We start from the raw sequence: 14,188 nt of genomic DNA, 5'->3' as shown, positions 1-14,188 counted from the left end.
ACCATCCTTAAAAAGCTGATTGAACTTAGTGAATTTATTCGGACCTCTTTTCTTCTTGTTGGACATAACAGCTGTAAGACAAAATTTGAAACATAGTTAGTATTTTTGGTGAAGTATTTTGTTCATAGTCTATACAATAACATAGACAAAATATGTGCACTTACAAGATGCATTGGAGGGCCCCTCAGTCATCGTTTAACATGGTGTTACATCAATTTCAAGAGGCACTTGTGATTCTAAACTTGCATTTTCAACTTCATCATTGAGATGCAATGGTGTAGAACGAGCCATGGACACACGCGATCTTCCTCGATTCATGATCTTCATTGCGTACAACTGATTCCACAATAAAAACAATGAATAAGAAAATATGAAAATATAAACATATACAATAATTGAAAGATTGGTAATGAGACAGACAAATATATAGCCCGTATCATCTTACCATAGAATAAATATTCATTTACAATAATATTCAACACATATCATCATCAGAGTTTGTATCAGAGTTGCAAGATAACTCCTCTTCATGAGCGGAGTCATCATTGATGAACATGCTTTCATCAACAAGGTCTTGTTCATCATCAGAGCTTGTTTCGTGCCCCTGATTAGAGAAGTCATCATTGAGGAACATGCTTTCATCAAGGTGCACATATACTTCATCAATAGCTATTGGTTCCACATCATCTCTACGTAACGGAGTTGAGTCTACATTGTTTCCTTGTTGCACAGGTGCATTACCCTCAACTAATTCATCATCTTCTTCCTCATCACCAATGCCTTCGTCATCTTCTTCAATCTCTCCCTCTAAAACAGTTGGAACATTGTATATGTTTTTATTGGTAACTTTTTGCACTACTTGCCAATTACCACCAAATTTGGGATCTTTCAAGTAGAATACTTGTGAAGCTTGGCATGCTAGGATAAATGGGTTAGATGCATATCATGTACGAGATGTATTCACACTTGTAAAGTGCTCATCTGTTTGTATTCCCGTTCTATGCCCAACATCCTACCAATCGCACTCAAATAGATACATGCGATTTCGACCATAACGTAACACCAAAATGTTCTTCAACTCACCATAAAATTCAATATCCTTCATGTTATGCTCACCTTGAACAACTATACCACTGTTTTGGGTACGTAGAGTTCGTTCATAGTCTTTTATATGAAATCTAACCCCATTCAGAATACAACCTTTGTACATTACAACTTGATGATCCGGTCCGGATGCAAGATCATATAACTGTTTGAACACATTTTCTGCATTAGGCCCACATATACGATGTCGAAACCATGTTTCGAACTCGGCTTCATGCTTATGTTGGATGTCTATAGTGCCTTCTCCTTCAATCTTGTCATAGTGTTCACTACATAAAGAATACATAAGTATTCCTCTATATTCTCAAGTAATCATAATTTTTAATAAAAATAAAAAAAAACAAACAAAAAAAACACTATAAATCATACACTTACCGAATGTACGAAGTGATTTCGTCACAATTGTTAAGCACATACCATCGAGCCCTTGTGAGAATCTTATCTTCAAGTGTTACAAATTTTGCTGCTCCTAAAAGACGAACTCGTTGAGAGAACACAGACAAGCCTTGACTCCTTCCCACATTTGCCGCACAGACAAGCCTTGATTCTTTAGCGACGACATTTGTCGTCGCTAATAAGAATTTCAATTAGCGACGACTTAGTCGTCGCTAATTAGGATTTCGATTTTTTTCTTCGTTATTTTGCAACGACACTGTCGTCTCTAATTGCAATTCTTATTAGCGACGACAAATGTCGTCGCTAAAGATTTGAACCACGTCACAAATTTTTTGGCGCGCCTTTTAGAGCATATGAAAAAATATTATTTCGCCATTAGAGACTGCATATCAGCGATGACATCTAGTCGTCGTTGTTTTCACATTTTTTTTAATGGAATTAGCGACGACAAGAAATTGTCGTCACTGATATTGAGAAATAGCGACGACTTTTGAGTCGTCGCTAAAAATATGGTCGCTAAAGACCAATTTTCTTGTAGTGACTGTAGATGGCCAAAGGAAACAACAGTCAAGTATAACAGATATGTGGTTAACGGGAAGTTATTTTGCACTCTTCCAGTTGATATCGAAAAAAGGACTCAAAATAGCGGCGTGTGTGTGCCAATTACTAATGACGAAACGTATTACGGGAAGTTAACTCAAATAATTGAGGTTGAGTACTATGATAGGACTAAGTATATTATGTTCAAGTGTGATTGAGCAGACAACATGAGGGACAAGGGGTACAAGGTTGACGAGTATGGCATAACGCTTGTCAATTTCATAAACCTTATCCATACTAAAGAGAGGACTACAGATGAGCTGTTTGTGCTAACTTCATAAGTTCACCAAGTATTTTACGTCAAAAATGAAAAGAACCCAGATTGGGCTTGCGCTGTAAGGACTAAACCTAGAAACGTGTACGATGTTGGTCAGGTCAAGGGCTTGACGATTCTAGTATCAATTACCACGAGATTGAGCCCCCCTCTTGAGTAACAATCATGATCATGTTAACTCACCTGATGATGTCGATTATGTCCAACCCAATTTAGTACCAATTGAAGCGTATGTCATTTAATGAAATTGGTGTACACCCATATCTTTGATTTTTTTTTTTTTAAAGATATATCTACATTAATTTGTAATTGTTTTTTTTATGTTAACCATGAAATTTATATGTACAATGAGTAAATGATATATAATTAATTGAGTAACTAGTATATGTTTAATATTTTAAATGTGTGATTAGTTTATATATGCTTGTACATATTTACTTATTTTAAATACTAATTCGGTATGTAATGTACTTTGAAAGAAGATATGAGTTGCAGGGAGAAGAGAAAAGTACAGAGGCAACCCACCGTTCGGTTGACATCGGGTGCCCAGGTGTCGGGCTCATCCCCCCGGGCTGATATGGAGCCAAAATGGTATCAACCAGTACTTCCACATGATGTGGAAGGGTAGACCCATGCGGGGTAGGATTTCGGCTTTGCTAGTGACGTTCATGGAGATTCTTAGCATACTCCACCTGAGTTGGGCACATCCACACCTTTCACACTCGACTTCACGACGTTGAACGATCTAGGGATCATTTTACATGGCTATTTTGATCGGCTCCCGTACACCACCGGACCACAAGTGGATGATAGTGATGAGACACAGCTCCCCCGAGAGCAATGTGGGTGATGAGGATGGTGCCGTGCAGGACACACATCCCAATGATGCTGCTACACGCCCGTTGGCGCTCGACGAGGTTTGGATGATAAGTAAGTATATGTGCTAAAAATTGTAATATATTTTTGTTATTTTATTATGTAGTTAGTTTTAATTTGTAACTAACTTATTTGAATCATTAATGTATTAGGTATAAATGAAAATGACACCACCTGCTATCATGTATTGAGTGTCAAGGTAGGGCACAAGTTGTGGGAGATCCCCGATGGGCAGAGGATCGTGTGTGAGTATAACCCCGCGTGGTAGCTTGTGGGATAAAGTGCTTCGAAATTTAGACGGATGACCGGATTGCTTGTCAGGAGCAGCAATTATGTACAGATTAGCGACGAGTGGAAGAATGTACTGGAGTGTAGAAAGGAGGATATATGGGATGCCTTAATGGTATGTTTGAATTAAATATTATTGTATTTATGATTGTTATGTGTATGTGATTTTGTCAAATATATGCCTTATTGTTAATATAAATATTTTAATTTATGCAAAAGCACTTCTATGTCCCGCCTGAGTACGATATCGTGGCGATAAAGAGGGATGTGTTCTAAGATATGAGAAACAAGCTTAAGACTTGGAAGTATGAATTTAAGCATAGTCTTCACATTCAGTCGGGTGATACTGCGGTGATAGTGAATGTTAGGGTATGGGAACTTATGTTATCCACATACAACAGCACAAATGTGGATATATTATTGGAGAAATAATGTAGTGAAGAGAATCAATTAAGTCACATATTTTATTGGGTTTTGTTTAGTTTTATTAAAATGAATGTGTTAGGCTGAAATATTAACAATGTTAATTGTGTAGGAATATGCTGCGTATATGAAGCGAATGCGGCCTATGAACCAAACGCCTCACTACACCGAGTCGAAGAGCTTTGCCAAGGCTACACATGAAGAAGTATGTGTGTTATTTAACACACACACACACACACACACATATATATATATAGTGCAACTCTTGTTGCAATTTGTTTTTTCTTCGTTGGTTTGGTGACACATTTGATTGCTTTTAGTATTGTTTTTTATGTTCTAATTATTGATGATGATGATGATATTTGTTATTATTTATATTATTAAACTTTAGTAATGTTTTTGCGTCTAATGTTGTTGAATATATTATTTTCCTATGGACTTTGTAAGAGATACATATTGCATTGATGATGTTTGTTATTATTTCTAGTTAGTGCATTTTTTTGTTGTATTATAGTAATGTCATTTTGGTTAGTATATATGTTAAAGTTGTTATGGTGCCCTTTTATATGTTTGACTTAGGATCCTGATAAGAAGGGTAGGTATTGGTTACTGATTGTTTGTTTTATCATTTTCAGGTAATGCGGAGAGGTTGTGCAATGAGGAAGCTATTTACCTGGAATGAGCATTGTCTGTTAGTTTGTAGTTGGTAAACTTATAAATATTTTGTTCTTGTTTTGTTGATGTTGAACATTACATGTAATTATATCTATATTCATTGTAATATATATAGTTTGGTTGTCTGTGATTGACATAGAAATTGCATGTTTGTGATACTTGATGAAACTTGCATGTTTGTGATTAATGTGAGAGTTCATATCATGAATAGTAAGTATTTTTTATGGATGATTAATGAATACTTCGTTTAGGGTTTAATGTGGTAGTTTGTTACATCAAGTATATTTTTGGCGGATGATTAATGTGGTAGTTCGTTCCATCAAGTATCGTTTCATGAATATATAGTTTGTTAAATGTATATTAGGTCAACTCTGAAATTCTGCAATAAAAAATATTGTTTTTGATATTGTAACTATTGATGATGATGATGATGAGGTTTGTTATTATTTCTAGTGGAAGTATTTTTTGTTTTATTATAGTAATTAATGTCATTTTGGTTAATATATATGTTAAAGTTGTTACGGTGCCCTTCTTTGTGTTTGGCTTAGGATCTTGATAAGAAGGGTACGTATTGGGTGCTGATTGTTTGTTTTATCATGTCCAGGTAATGCGGAGAGGTCGTACACAATGAGGAAGCTATTGACCTGGAATGAGCTTTGTTTGTCAGTTTGTAGTTGATAAACTTATAAATATTTTGTTCTTGTTTTGTTGATGTTTACCATTACATGTAATTATGTCTAGATTCGGGGTAACCGATATAGTTTGATTATTTGTGATTTTTGTAGAAATTTTGTGTTTGTGATACTTGATGGAACTTGCATGTTTGTGATTAATGTGGATGGTCATTTCATGAATAGTAAGTATTTTTTATGGATGATTAATGAAAAATTCGTTTAGGGTTTAATGTGGTAGTTCGCTCCATCAAGTATATTTTTGATGGATGATTAACGTTGTTTCATGAATATATAGTTCGTTAAATGTGTATTAGGTCAACTCCGAATTTCTGCAATAAAAAATAAATTCAAAATTGGTATTTTAAAAAATTAAAAAAAAAATGAAAAGAAAAACAAAAAACCTAATGACTCAATCTATTGACGTGGTAAAAGTGCCACATCAGTAAATTTACTGATGTGGTGCTTTTACCAAGTCAACAAATTTATTGACGTGGTAAAGAATGCCACATCAATAAATTTATTGACATTGCACTGTTTGGCACGTCAATAAATTTTATTGACGTGGCAAACAGTAGCACATTAATAAATTTTGATGTGCTAAACAGTGACATGTCTGTAAAAAAAAATTTATTGACCCCTACGTTTCTAACCTTCAACACACGTCATAAAGGCCACATTAGAAAAGTTTTTTGACGTGTCAGATATCATGACAAGTCAGAAAACGCTAGTCAAGAAAAAATAGTCATTTTGTAGTGGGGTCTCCTTCCATCTAGAGACTCATGACAAAGCCTTCATTTTTTTTTTAAAAAAAAATCTGATGTAATGGTATAATGGACATTTTGATCGGTCGGTCTCCAGTCAATCGAGCTACCCATTAAAGACATTGGGGGTCAATTCTAAAATATAATAGTGAATCCAATCCAAGATATTTTTCTTTTCCATTTTCTATAATTGTAAGATATTGAGGGTGAGACTAACAATATATATATATATATATATATATATATATATATATATATTTTAGAGAAAAATACAAAATGACCCCAAAAACTACCAGTCATTTTTAATTTATCCCCCTAATGCTCAAAATGTAATAAAGTAGCCCTCAAACTACCAACTAGTTGCAATTTAGCCACTCCGTTAGTTATTACCGTTAAAATGGATGGAAAATTCAAAACGAAGTTATTTTGTTGAGATTAAGTTACTAAAATGCCCATTTGGGAAAAAAAAAATTAAAAAAAAGCCCACAAAACGTTGTCGTGTTGCTTTAAAAATCCCTTCTGGCGAAGGGGGAAGAGGGAAAGGAGCAGGGGATTCGCGAGTAATGCTAGGGACCGCAGAAGTTTCCGGAAAAAATCTGGAGTCATCCCACACAACCCACGAGCTCCTCCCTCTCCCACCGTTGTTTTCCCTCCCTCTCCTCCCTTCAACCCACAACCCACGAGCTCCTCCCTTCCGACTGACGAGCCGGGCCACCAAAAGAGGTAAGCTTTTTTTTCTCTATTCTTTTCGTTTGTTGATTTTAATTCCCTTTGGCAACTGATTTTCGATTTTAATTCCCTCTGGTAACTAACTTTCTGTTTGGTTATTGTTTGGCATTTGAATTTCTGGTTGTTGTTTTACATGTTTGTTTTTGGATGAGTAGTTCTGGCTAAGGGGTTTTTTTATTGGAATGCTGACAATGGGGTGCCCACCTTCCGCATGTTTCTGGAGGCTTTCAAGATGACGAAGACCATGGAGAGTGGTTTTTGTACATTGGGAGGTTTGTTTTCAGATTACTGCTTGATTGAATGGTTTTGGTTTTTGAAGCAATAGTCTGCTTGTGTTTTTTAGATTGTGGGTATGATTTCTAAACCTCAATCTTGTCCCATTTGATGTTTTTGAAGAGATTTAAATCCTAGGGTTTAGAAGTTGGGTTTGCAATTGAAAATTTGAAGTTTCTTGTTTTTCTTTGTTATTTCTCTTATTTTCTGCTGTGGTTGAGTTGCAAACTTTGTTTGCTTTGTATCTAGGCTTAATTTCGAAAGGTAATGAACTCTTCTCTCTTGCCTAAATTGCTATGCACACCTTGTGTTCGGCAAAATGCCTAACCGACATTTTTGAGCTATGTTTTTCAAAGAAAGGTAGCCCTTTCTTTCTTCTTGTCATTTTTTCCTTTTGATTCTTCTACTTATAAACCCACATTTTTTCCTTATTCTCTTTGCTTATAAACCCACATTTGAGAATGTTTGACATCCATGTATTTCTTTTTTCTTTATGCCTCTTATTTGGGTTTTAAGAGGATCTGTGTTGTAGTTTTATGGGTTTTTTAGGTTCTTTTCTTGTAGCTTGACCAAGTGATTTTTGTTGAGAAAGATGAATTCTTAGGTTTGATTTTATAGGGCAGATTGTGAATTTAGAAGAATTTGATTTTAATAATATTGTTAATATTTGATTTTATGGTTTAACGAAATTCTTCTTCAATTTTATTAGGCTATTTTCCTTGTTATTAACAAAATTCTCCTTGTTTTCCATATAGGAAATGCTTTTGGTAGGTATTGTGTAAGAAATACTTTTGGCAAGCACTTGCTGCATTTGTTGCATTGACTGGACTGGGTTTGTTACTAAGGAGAGGAAGAAGTGGATATGTATTTGTAGTTTAGATCATCCTAATGTAACCCATGAAGAGATGTTTAACCTGGACGTCCAATGTAGAATTATTGTGTAAACATCAGTTGGCTCAAGTTGAACCAAGTGTTTTGTTTAGATTTTTCCCGTTTCTTCTCTTTTTCAAGCCAAGTATCCATATTGTTAACTTGACATATTAGGTGGTTATTGACAGAAATGAACATTGTTTATGAAGATAGAAATCAAATCTTATTGTCAAATTGGTTCTGTTGTTTTACTTGAATAAGGAATAGGCTCCTCTTCATTTCAAATGAAATGTAAATATTTCCTTCTCCATATACTTATCAAAAAAAAAAAAAAAAATTCCTTCTCCATATATGTACACACATTTTGCCAATACAAGTGTAATCACATCTACACTATTATTTCAAAAAACTATCAACAATACAATACATGTGTTCCAACCAAATAACATACTACATTAACAACTACATGCTCCTATAATGAAGCATACTACATTACCAACTAGTATGTATCTCCACGATTGGATACAATAGCATAAAAAGGTGCTAAAAACATAACATCAAAAAAATTACATGAACAGAAAGAAAAAAAAAAATGGTTAATAACTTTTTTGGTACTTGAGTTTTCACTTTTTTATTTTTTCCCCCTGAATTTTAAAACATGACAAATCTAGTACTCAACCTATGGGGAAAAGACAAAATCAATACTTCCGTTAGTTTCGTCAGTCCTACTTAACGGGTTTAGTAGGAAAATCAACAAGGAAAGCTTGGAACTAGTCTTTAAAATTACCCGAAAGAACTTGGACATGTAATAGTGTCTGAAATAAAAATAAATTCTTGTCAATTCGGCAACACATTATTTCCCTTGTTTTCTCGGCAACCAAACAGAGGCAGCTCGATTTTTTTTTTTTTTTTAATTTTTAATTATTTTTACTTTTTAGGGTTCCAAGCTTTCCTTGTTGATTTTCCTACTAAACCCGTTAAGTAGGACTGACGGAACTAACGGAGGTATTGATTTTGTCTTTTCCCCATAGGTTGGGTACTAGATTTGTCATGTTTTAAAACTCAGTGGGAAAAAAATAAAAAAGTGAAAACTCAGGTATCGAAAAAGTTATTAACCCAAAAAAAAAAAAAAAAATACAGCACAAGGCACTTCAAAAACAACAACTCAATACGTTGAAATGTAGACGTTCCTTTGATCTTCGACTAAGTTATCACTTTGGTTCACATTTCAAGGTCATCTTCAATTTGAGCAGGTTTAGCTTCATCCATCTTGAGGCAAACAAGAAACAAGAATCAGCTTCATCTTTGGTTACTTAATCATAACTTACTGAAATCATAGCACCTATAAGAATTTCATAAGAATGTTGAATGACATTCTAAATGGCATTTGCTGCATACTATATTGAGGCTTAAATGTCCAGATACATGCAGATCATTTTTGTAATGAATGTTAATCAGCAAGACCAATGAAATTAGTATCAAAACATCTCAAAAAAAAAAAAAAAAAAAACATAACCACAATTTAAGAGAATAAGGCATTATCAATTTTAAAACTTCATGTAGGCAGTATGCATCTAAAATTGAGCATGTTATAACCAAAGATACTCATGCTAAAAATTCACACAAACACATCCTAAACACCATAGGTATTTAGCAAGAGCATTTTAAAACAGGAAACAGAGAACTTCTTTAGGTGTTTTTTTGGGTCTTGAGTGTACGGCATGGTGTGGGTTGGGAGCGCCGGTGTGCTCAGTGCCTGTGGTGGGCGGAGACGGAGGCCCTAAAATTCTTACTCATATTCGAAATCAAACAAAACAACCACCAATCATAGATAAAGAAACAAATCCAAACCCAAATCAAAACAAAAACCAAAGCCAACCCATTTAGGCAAGTAAATCAGAAATAATGAAAAATCTAATCTTTATATGTAAACAAGTATACATACTTGTCCAAGCCGGTGCCATGGTAGGTGGGCATCGTCGATTATTTCAGTAGCAAATCCATTTGGGTTCTAGAGGGCAAGGGGGAGAGAGAGGAGTGTTTGAGGAGAGAAGCATCGAATGGTGGGCAGCGGCACTGTTGGTCGTCGTCCTATTGTGGCGTCTCCGATTTGGCTTCCAGCTTGGGTGGGGGAGAGAAATGCGTTAATGGTTTTGGGAGAGAAATTGTTTCCTAAGGGCTAAAGGGGAGAGAGGGCTAAAGGGAGAGAGAGAGAGAGAGAGAGAGAGAGGGAGAAAACGTTTTTTGCTTTTTTTTTTTTTTTTCAAAAAGGACATTTTAGTAACTTAACCTCAACAAAACGACGTCGTTTTGAATTTTCCATCCATTTTGACAGTAATGACTAACGTGGTGGCCAAATTGCAACTGATTGGTAGTTTGTGGGCTACTTTATTATATTTTGAACATTAGGGGGCTAAATTGAAAATAACTGGTTGTTTTGGGGGCCATTTTATATTTTTCCTCATATTTTATTATATAATAATGTTATTTAGGATTACAAGAGAATTGAAATGACGTGATAGTGAAATTAGCCATTGAATTTTTATTTATTTTTTTCAAATACAGATTCAATGGTTGATTTTTACTATTAGGTCATCAAATTATGTGGCAATTGTATAACAATCTACTAAAATAACTATTAAATGTTTTTGGTGAAAAAAAAATTATATATTTCAAATGGACAAGGCTTGATAAGTGTATGCCAAAGGAAGCTCCTTACTTTTTTACCATAACTATCGTTTAAAATACTCTTCCAAAATTTTAAAGATTACTTAGGTATCCATGGAAAACTACTTTAATAGCGTGTTTGAGATTGTATTTGAGAAGTAGAGTTTTTACGTAAAAAAATACTTTTTGGTAAAAGCTTTATTTGTAAACTTTGTAAAAAATGCGCTTTGGTCATTTTTAAGTTATTTGAACCCTTAAAAGCGCTTTCAATTTTTTTTACCAACGGGTAATTTTTTTTTTTTTTTTTTTTTTTTCAAACCGACTTTTTGAGTATTAAACGAACTTTTAGGCTTCTTAAACGCACAGTCAAGCATACCCTAAAGCAAATGGGACCTTTTTTATTTGATTGAGATTTCGATTAGCAATTTGGATAGTAATTATGAGAGATCACTCATTTATTTGGATATTTAGGGCTTGTAAACTTTGTAAAAAATGCGTTTTGGTCATTTTTGAGTTGTTTGAACCCTTAAAAGCGCTTTCAATTTTTTTTTACCAACGGGTAATTTTTTTTTTTTTTTTTTTCAAACCGACTTTTTGAGTATTAAACAAATTTTTAGGCTTCTTAAATGCACACTCAAGCATACCCTAAAGCAAATGGGACCTTTTTTATTTGATCGAGATTTCGATTAGCAATTTGGATAGTAATTATGAGAGATCACTCATTTATTTGGATATTTAGGGCTTGTTTGGGATTGCATTTGAGAGGTCTAAAAATACTTTTAAGACTCAAAAAGTTTGTTTGAAGAAAAAAATATTCGTTTGGTAAAAAAAATTAAAAACGCTTTTAAGGGTTCAAAAAGCCTAAAAATGATCAAAAAACACTTTTGGCAAAAACTTAAAAATGAAGCTTTTGCTCAAAAGCTCTTTTTGACTTAAAAACTCTATTTTTCAAATACAGTACCAAACATGCTCTTAGTTGTGCAGCCAGTGGCGGAGCTAGACAATCTATATTGGGGGTGCAGCTGAAATTTTTTTGGCATCCTAAAATTTTTTCTACCCTAAAAATTTGGTAATTCACATAATATATGCATTACAAAAAAATATCTATAAAAATTCATAAATATGTGCTCAAATTAATATATTAGAAATGTAACATATCGGCACTATATATATCAAAAAGACAAATACCAAAAAAAAAAAAAAAAAAAAAAAGAATGTCTAGAACTACACTTTATGGTCTCTTAGAAGTACAAAATCATCAAGTATCAAATCTAAATTGAAACTCTCAACAAGTTAAATCAATCAATTCATAAACCTAAAGTTTATTCATGAACCTAAAATTTTCAAGTTAAATCACGATCTCGTAAGAGACAATCAAAGTTTATAAACATTAAACAATAAAATAAACAATCATATGAATATTAAAGTTTACCATACATATGTATTAGATAAGGATTTTTTTTTTTGTTTTTGGTTACCATACATATGTATTAAGTTTGGGCATTATTAAAGTTTACCATTCAAAGTAGAATCCTTGGAATTTTTTTTTTTATTTTTATTTTTTTTCAAATTTTTGGGGGAAAAAAAAAAATTAGATCCACGGCACCCCTAAACACCTATGTGGCTCCTCCACTGTGTGCAGCTCAAAATTTATTTAGAGTCTCTTTAAGATTGCGTTTGAAAAATAGAGATTTTAAGTAAAAAAAAAAAAAAAATTTGGTAAAAGCTTCATTTTTAAGTTTTTGCTAAAAGTGTGCTTTATCCATTTTTAAGCTTTTTAAATCTTTAAAAGTGCTTTTAATTTTTTTTTTACCAAACAATTACTTTTTTTTTCAAATAAATTTTTTAAGTGTTAAATGCTAGGCTCCTCAAACACAATTCTAAACATACTGTTAGACAGATAAATTTTACATAAAACGGAGATTTCCGATAATAATGGTCGCGGATGATGCATGATAATGAAGCGCCGACAGCTGTTGGAATTAAGGACAGCTGCTGAGATGGTTGTTTAACTATTAATTCATATCATGTTTGTCTTTCTCCGGCAATCTTATCCAGTTTTGAGCCACGCGTACGTTGTGAGCCCTAGTCGATTTGTATGTGTCCAAGCGCAGCACGTAATGAAAAAGGGTGGATTTAATAATTCAACATGAAAATAAAAATTTGAGAATGAGTAATTAAAAGCAACTCACAACTACATATCCTTTTTGGGTGAGCTCTCTTCTTCTTCTATCAGTTTCAAACTTCGCCGAGAGTTTACTTGACAATTTTTAATACGATTTACGAATTTGATACAAAATTAGCCCATTGAGTTTATTGAATTTGTTTTGATATGACTGGAAAACCCGACCGTAAAATGGGTGGCCACATGGGTTTGGTTGTGTGCTTGATCGCTGTAGTGGCTTTACTGAAGGGTGCAATGGATACTTATCTTAAACAACTCAAAGTATGTTTAGGATAAGTATTAATATTGTTCATACTTAAGAAGTTGTCGGTAGGCAAAAGTGGGTCTTTTAGTGAAAAAACTTATTATTATTTTTTTTTTTTGGGATTTATTTCTCTATAAAACTCAAAACTACGTTTTAAAAAAGCTTGAAAATTAGACTTTTTAAGAATATTTTTTTCTATTTTATTTTTATAGACAGCTCAATTTTTAAACAAAATTCCAAACTGACTCAAGTTTCAAATCTATCCATTAGTTCTTTGAAAAAAAATTCTTCACACCTTTCTAAAAGCCTCCCATCTATAACATAACTCTCTCCCAAAGAGAAGACCGCCAATTTAATTACACTAAAATCACCAAATTTTTAGAAATAATTCTTATTTATAATTATATATAGGTTTTGACTCATATTTCTTAATGAACAAAAAACTTAATGACCAAATCACAATAGGAATTTGCAGCAATTTCTAATTATGTCTTAATTGATCTAAGCCACTGCAAGTTCATGCATCGTTTGTATCCTAATTTACTACACTTTACTAGAAAAATTGGGGTAAAAGTAGAATTTTACTTTAATAGTTACGTCGCAAACATTGAAATTTTTTTTGTTGCATTATGACGTTGTTTTGTGTCAATTTTCACCGAGTTAATGTTAATGGTAAATAGATTGAACATGTCAACTCAGCATATATGTGTACACGAAATTGATACCCGTATGCAAAGATGAATTCTTTTATTTATTGTTTATTGATTTTTTTTTTTTAATAATAAGAAAATACAAAGAGAGGTACTGATCATGTACGTACATCTGTTTCTTCATCTACGTTGATGACCAGCATTCAACTGGACTGGGTCGCATACCGTAGGAATACTACATACAGCAGACGAATACGTTAACTGCACAAAAGAGGTAGCTGGAACAGTTCTAGCTTCGACTCCAGTAATCGTACCACTGGAAACCTAGGCTACGGTTTACTATTTTCTCTGCACCGTAGCTGACAACTGTAAACGTGGCCAAAATTTCGGTATTACCGTTTTGACACGTGCACCTTCTATCTCTGCTTCATCTTTGACCGTTGGTGCATTCACTGCAATTCTCTCCACTATTATCGTGTCTTTCTTCAATTACATCTAA

At 33.5% G+C, this 14,188-nt stretch overlaps 1 pseudogene; it reads left to right on the top strand.

Annotated features, from left to right (window-relative positions):
• The first annotated feature begins 12,966 nt into the window (after nucleotides 1-12,966).
• LOC148583027 (uncharacterized) lies at nucleotides 12,967-14,188 on the top strand (annotated as a pseudogene).

Source organism: Corylus avellana, chromosome 11, assembly GCF_965113065.1.
Source record: "Corylus avellana chromosome 11, dhCorAvel1.hap1.2, whole genome shotgun sequence".
Taxonomy (NCBI): Eukaryota; Viridiplantae; Streptophyta; class Magnoliopsida; order Fagales; family Betulaceae; genus Corylus; species Corylus avellana.
The sequence above is the reverse complement of the archived record's forward strand: the minus strand, read 5'-3'. Positions and strand labels throughout refer to the sequence as shown.